This window comes from Rhipicephalus microplus, chromosome 9 (genome assembly GCF_043290135.1).
Source record: "Rhipicephalus microplus isolate Deutch F79 chromosome 9, USDA_Rmic, whole genome shotgun sequence".
Taxonomy (NCBI): Eukaryota; Metazoa; Arthropoda; class Arachnida; order Ixodida; family Ixodidae; genus Rhipicephalus; species Rhipicephalus microplus.
This window is the reverse complement of record NC_134708.1, coordinates 88,557,260-88,564,327: the sequence shown is the minus strand read 5'-3', so window position 1 is coordinate 88,564,327 and position 7,068 is coordinate 88,557,260.

The window sequence follows — 7,068 nt, the reverse complement described above, 5'->3', positions numbered from 1 at the left end:
TTAAGCACTATTACTGTGTGTTTAAGGATTGAATTTCACTCGCGCCTCGATTGTAGCCACCAATGAGTTAGCCTCCTCTTGGTTATTTCTACCCATTAAAATCTATTTCCTTATATGCTTATAAAAGTGTATTTTGCCTTTAACCGCAATGCTTTGAAAAAAGTCGGCGCCATTATCTTCGACTATAGGGCGGAGCCCTTTAAAGAACATCATCAAATGCTCAGCCGTTTCTTCCTCCTCTTCACACGCACTACCTACCATGTCTGTGCCTTCGCATTTGGCTCGGTACGTGTTGGTCCGCAATACTCCCTTTTTAGCCTCGAAGAGCAGACAACTACCCCGAGAACTATCGTAGAACGTTTCCCTTGCAATTTCCTGCTTAATAGTTTGGTAGGTCTCCAGTGATGATTTCGTAAGCAGTCTCATGTTCCACATGTCCCTTTCGGTTTCCTTCACCTTCTTCTTAACCGATGTTTCCTTTTGGTTTGGTATTCTGCTAAATACTTGTATAAATACTTGCTTGAGAATTTTTGAGCTCGATTTCTTCATTTAGTGTCAACATTCTTTATGTACAAGTAGCTGAAAACGTTCCTAGCTCAACACTACTCTCCAACTGTTCTCAATCGCTTCTCAAATTCTATCTCACTGATAGCTTCCCTGCACTCAAACAATGTCCATCCCATGTCACCCAGTACCCCCTAATTTGAGGTATTCATGTGTGCTGCCAAAGAAAGTCTACCTAGTCCCCGTTATTTAATTTCCAATCTTGCTTGAACTGTTGATTTCATGCGCAAGACCGCATTGCCGAACTTCCGACCCGGAACCATGACACCCTTTTACAACGTCAAACCTATTGTAGTTCCACAGTGGCCTATTTTTCATTACAGCTGCATTCTCAGTGCCCTTAGTCATTACGTATCTTTCGTGCTCCTTTAGATACTCAGCACCGTTATTTATCCATACGCCGAAACATTTGTGTTTATTCACTATTTCTAGCGTGACTTCCTGTATCTTATGCTCACTGCTTTTGTTATCATTGAAAATCATGATTGCCTATTTTTGCCTGCTCAACTTCAAATTTAACATGTCTACCTCATTACCACAGATGTCTATCAATCCATGCAGCTCTTCCTTGTTGTCGGCTATTAATACTTTATCATCTTCATACATCAATGCATGTAATGACTGTTCCATATGTTTTCCTCTTGGCAAAATAGAGGCCAAAGTTGAGTCGGCTCCTCTCTAATTTGGCTTTTAGTCCTGGTATATACACCATAAATAACAAACGTGACAACCCTGTCGAAGCCTACGTTGTATCTCTATAGGTTCAGATACATGTTCTTCCCATTTGATAACTACCTTGTTGATTTTATGGATATTCTTCAGAAGATTGGTTATTCCATTTTCCACATCTAGTGTGTCCAGTATTTCCCACAAGCTTTCTTGAATCACGCTAGCGTAAGCTGCCTTCATACCTGGAAATGCCAGCCACAGGGGCCTGGGCTCTTTTTCCGCTTATCAAATATACTGCATCAATGAAAACAGAGTGTCCTCCAACCTCCTTCGTTAACGGAACCCATTTTGCAGTTCTCCCCGCACCACCTCATTCTCCGCCCATGTCTGTAGTCTTTTCTTAACTATATGCATCACCACCCTATAAACGATTCATGTCAGTGTTATAGAACGGTAGTTGTTCATATCGGCTTTGTCCCCTTTTCCTTTATAGAGCATGCTCATCCTGCTTAGTTTTCACCAATTGGGGTCTTAACCATCCATAATTGCTTTGCTCGCTTCCTCTCCTAATATTTGCTTAGAGTTTGCTGCTAGTTTCTTTAGCATCATTGGGATGTCGTCAGGGCCTGTTGGTGTTCTATTAGGAACCCTTTTCTCTGTTTTTTTTCCTCTCTCGTTGTCCCATTGTAGCCACCGAGCTAATTGGTCCATCCTCATCTGGTACGGTGCACGCAGCACTTTCTTATGGCTTTATTTTGTCTTTGATCATGGTTTTTATACATTCCATTGCCTTATCTTCTTCTACTCTGAGCCCTTGAACTGTAGTTAGAAACTCTTGTTTCATGTTTGTCTTATTACTCAGTGCATTGAGATGGTTCGAAAACTCTGCAGCTGCCTTTCCATACTTTTCTTTACTTCCGCCATCTATTGGGCCCCCTTTCTTGTTATCTTTTCACTGATTAATTCGGACGCTTCCTTTTGCAACTTAAAAAGTTATCCCAATTTATAGTGACACCGTCTTCCGGTTCACCCGTCTGTTTAGCATACCTGTGTTCCCTGTAGGCTTACTGGCGTCTTACTATGGCTCTCCTAACTTCCTCATTTCACCAGCTCTTGGGCTTATGTCTGCTTTTCCCGTATGATTTGACTCGTAACTTAGCAAGCTTCAACTCATATCGAATCGCATTTATCATAAGCAAGCACCGCCATACAGCGGACATACCAAAACTAATCGAGAGGTGACTACCTACTACGTACATCGATGACGCATTGCCCACAGCTTAAGAAGCTTCGCCCCTAAAAGCTGACATCGGCTATGCTGCCCCGACGAATGTCGAAAAATACGTCAGGGTCCGAGCATGGATCCGACGCCTGCATTCCGAGTGGCAACCAAGCATTCTACCTGAGAGAACACCGGGCCTCGCAACTGCTTTACAAACAGGCCGTAATGTTCGTGAAGTGTCAAAGCGTGGTTGCAGTGACGGCTATGCAATTTGTAAACATTGCATGTGCCCCTACAATACAGCCGTCACGTCGCGTTAAGATCTTCTGTAGCTAAGCGCACTGCACCGAAAGTGATTGACAGTTTTCATTAACGAAGGAATGACGCGAACAATGATTGCTATTTTCGATTCGAGAGTGTGAAGAAAAATAAGTGCATCACCACGAGATGAGTGATCACGAGTGAGCAAAATTATATGTGATAAGGTGCATAATGTTCTCGTTGAAGTCGCTGACTACTATGAAGAACGGACAGATGGATGGACAGATGGATGGAAAGATGGACGGATGGCTGCACGGATGGATGCGTGGACGGATGGACAGATGCATGGTCGAAAGGGCAGGCGATGGGCGCAGGAGATCATGTATTGTGCTGTCATATAGTTGATCGCCCATAAATCGGGTTGTTTACATATTATGTTTTCATTTTCGGTTGGACAGGTGTTCAGTTTCCGTTTTGGTTTCGTGGGGTGTGGTGAATGCCAACAAGGCCGGCCCTAAGGAGCTTCGCCCCTAAAAGCTGGCATCCGCAGCGTTGCTTGAATGAACTAATGGAATAAATGTGTAGGTCCCAGCGAAAATTAATCTCCAGCAATTTGCGTGGCAAGCAAATATTGTACCATAGATCCACACCAGGTCACGGAATTGCTTTCAAGTACTGTATTGCTCGTGAAACGTCAATTGTGGTAGCAGTGCTAGCTATCCAATCTTATTATAAACAGTACAGGCGTACTCCTACTATATAGCCTTCACGTCAGGTTAACGAAAATGGCAGTGAAGTGCCATTGACTGCAGCTATCTTATGTAGCACTGTCCACGACCGCCATCCTAGGTAGCGCATGCGCTACACAAAAGGTTACCGCTTCTGGTGTTGCTAATCCCCACGCTGCGTTTCGCATCGTTACGCAACAGTAAACATGCGACTGTTTAACATTAGTCCGTGCTTATAACATCTGCACGTGTCTTTGCAGTCATTTCGTAACGTTTTGGTAAGTCGAAAAACATCACAACTCAATCACCTTCCCTTCGCTTACTTCGTTTAACATTGATTCCCAAGGCACCTGGGATCCACCACGTTTTCTTCGAAAACAATGACTCAACTGACCAGCATGTGTGTACTAGGGTCTCTCGTGTAGCTCTACAAGGTTGCTCAAGTCTCTTCACGTCCAGTAACATTAGAGGTGAATATACAGCCATAGATTTGCACATTCACCTATCAACTAGTGTTGTGATCCGCGACACCAAGCAATTCCTTGAATAGCAACAGAAGTTTTGTTTCACGCTTTTTTTATCTTTTATCTTTATTTATTCTTCTATTGCATGTCACTTGGAGTGGGAAATGTAAGTTCACTGCGATAAATCTTGACAAACAGGCCTAAATCAAAGTTTTTAATTCCTATTCAAAACTGTGGAAAACATGCGTAGAAGTTAAATAGAGATAAGGTAGAACGCACAAGTTCTAGGTATGAACGCATTTGGTAAAATTTTGAACATACGGATGCTCGACGCTCCTGAATGTTTCCTACCTATGATTATTATGCGGGATTTAACGTCCCAAAACCACCACAGGATTATGATAGACGCCTTTGTGGAGGGCTCCAAAAATTCCGATCACCTGGGTTTTTTTAACGTGCACCCAAAGCTTAGCACACGGGCCTACAGCATTTTCGCCTCCATTGAAAATGCCACCGCCGCACCATGGATTCGCTGCCGTGACCTATGGTTCGACAGCCGAGTACCTTTGCCACTAAATCACCGAACCGAGGCAATGTTTTTTACTTAGATATATTCTAAATTAAAACAGAAAAATACTTAAGCGAGATATACTGGTCCTGCATCTTCTTAGTATATATTGTCATGCTTTTCATTTACTTGCGCTGCTCAGATTTGCTGTATATCGAAGCATGTACCAACTAAACCACCAGTAGATTTTTTTTGCCTAGTCTCCCCCCCCCCGAAAAAAAAGCGTTGTCGAGACATTCGAGGATATCAAGGTGCACTGATACTAATGCGTTGATATTGCCACATTCTATCCTCAAGTTTTGTTATCGCCCGTTTCACTGTCAGTGATTCTCGGCGCAAACCGCCCCTGAAGTGTTCAAGAAGCTTCAAGACATCGATAGATCACTTTGTTAGGATTACGCTCATTTCGTGAACATTGCAGAATATCCTAGAACCTACGTCGCCGCTAACAATAATGCTAGAATATTCGATGGCATGCGTATAAATGCCGACGCGCATCATCACTTATCAGCTCATCGACGGTCGAGACTCTTTTCACCAGTACCTGTGCCTGTGGGCAGAGCAGTAATCTGACCTTAAGTTCACGGATTACCCGTGAAAATTACCCTTGCAAAGATTGCCCTTGTAATTACAGTCTGCTTTCTTCGTACACGTCACAATTCCCGTGACAAGATCAGGCCCCGGAAACTCAGTGCTAGCTTAGGTTTCAAAGAACATGCACACTCGTATCAATTGCAGGGCATCCAATAATCCGATTGAACGGAGTCAGATTGATGGGAATGCTACTATTTATGGACTTTCACAAGTTTTTACAAGTCAAGAACTGATACCCCTGTAATTCAATTCTCTTTTATTTATATGCCTCTTCTTATTCCTTATTTTGGGAATTTCAAGTCAGAACCGAAGCTTCACGTCGACTAAGTCCGTCGACGTGAAGTTTCGCTCCTTTGGTTGGGGGTTGCATTCACAAAAGCGTATACAACCCTCATCGGATTGACCGACAATGCGAAATGCGACGTCTGCTGCACCAAAGAAGACACCGACCATTTTATATGTCATTGCCGTCGATTTGCCTCTGAAACACAGAAGATTTCAGGGACACATTGGGATAGTTGGACGATCGGCCACTCTCTATGCAGATGCTACTGGAATACCACCCTCGCCTTTCGTCGGCTCAAAAAGCAGTTAAAGCTGTCTTGTGCTTTTTGAGGACTACATACATACGTGACCAACTTTAACTTTTTTGTAGTGCCACCGCTGCATACGCGTCAGCCCATTGACTGACAATTCTTTTTTTTTCTTTCTCTTCTCTTTCCTCTCTCTCTCATCTTTATGCGCCCCTTCCCATTTTCCCAGCGTAGGGTAGTGATCCGGGCATGTGCCTGGTTAACCTCCCTGCCTTCTGTCTGGTTGTTAATCTTCCTCCCCCCTCAAGCCAGGAGAAGCGCGGTAAGTGATTAGCTTGCGTTCGTAGCGTTTGCCTCCGCTCTTTCTCGCCCCTCGCTCAGCGATATTAGAACATTGATCACACTCAGCCATCTCGCTCAGTTGTGTGTCAACTACGTGAAAGATAAAAACAGCAAATTGGGGCAGGCAGAGAGCGAAAGCCGCAGTGAACTACGTCGGACAAGTCAACCATGCATTCGTTGTAGATGGCTCAATCGGGCAGCACATATTTTGGGCGGCTATGTGGTGTGCCAACCTAGGCGTTTCTAATTCAGCGAAGGTTTTTCAGTGCCTCCTAAAGGCAACGGATGAGCACAAGGAATTGGAACCATCATTTGAGCAGATAATTCTTTTGCATCAGTACATATGATTAACCCAGCTCTCTGCAAGCCTGACTGGACTGACAGAAGTGCAGTGTCGGTTGAAAAATTGGTGAAGATGGCAGTCAAGCTCCTGTCGGGAAAATGCATTATTGAAATGCTTGAAGTCGAGTTGGCTCGGCTACATAACTTTAGGTCTTTTTTTTTTTTTTATTTGAAACAAATCCCGCAGCGCCACTTAGGCATTATTGCGGGGGGCACAGAGCCTCATAAAATGAATCCGCAGTCTTGCGGCCAACTACATCGGCTGGTAACGTGTTCCATTCAACAATGGATTGCGGAAAAAAAGAATGCTTAAAAAGATCCGTTCTGGGGTTGTATGGCCGTACTTTAAATTTGTGATCATGACGGGAGGATTGATAATACGCTTTTTTTAAATAATCTGAAGCATTAATGCCCGTTTTATTGTTATATATCGAATAAAATAGTTTTAATCTTAGATTACGTCTTCGATCTTGTAAGTATTGCCAATTAAGTTCTCTTTTCATACAACGGGAGCTTTCAGTTCGGCCATATTTTCCCAGAACAAATCTTGCTGCCATCGACTGAATGCGCTCTAATTCATGAATATGTATTTTGTTAAACGGATCCCACACAGGACAGGCGTATTCTAGTATTGGTCTCACATAGGCATAATATGCGGCCTGTTTAACTTCCTTGGTTACATGTTTAAGATTTCTTTGTAAAAAGCCTAGGGCTTTTCCCGCTCTACTTACAACACTGCCAATGTGCTCAGACCATCCCCCATCCTCAGAAAGCGTGACAC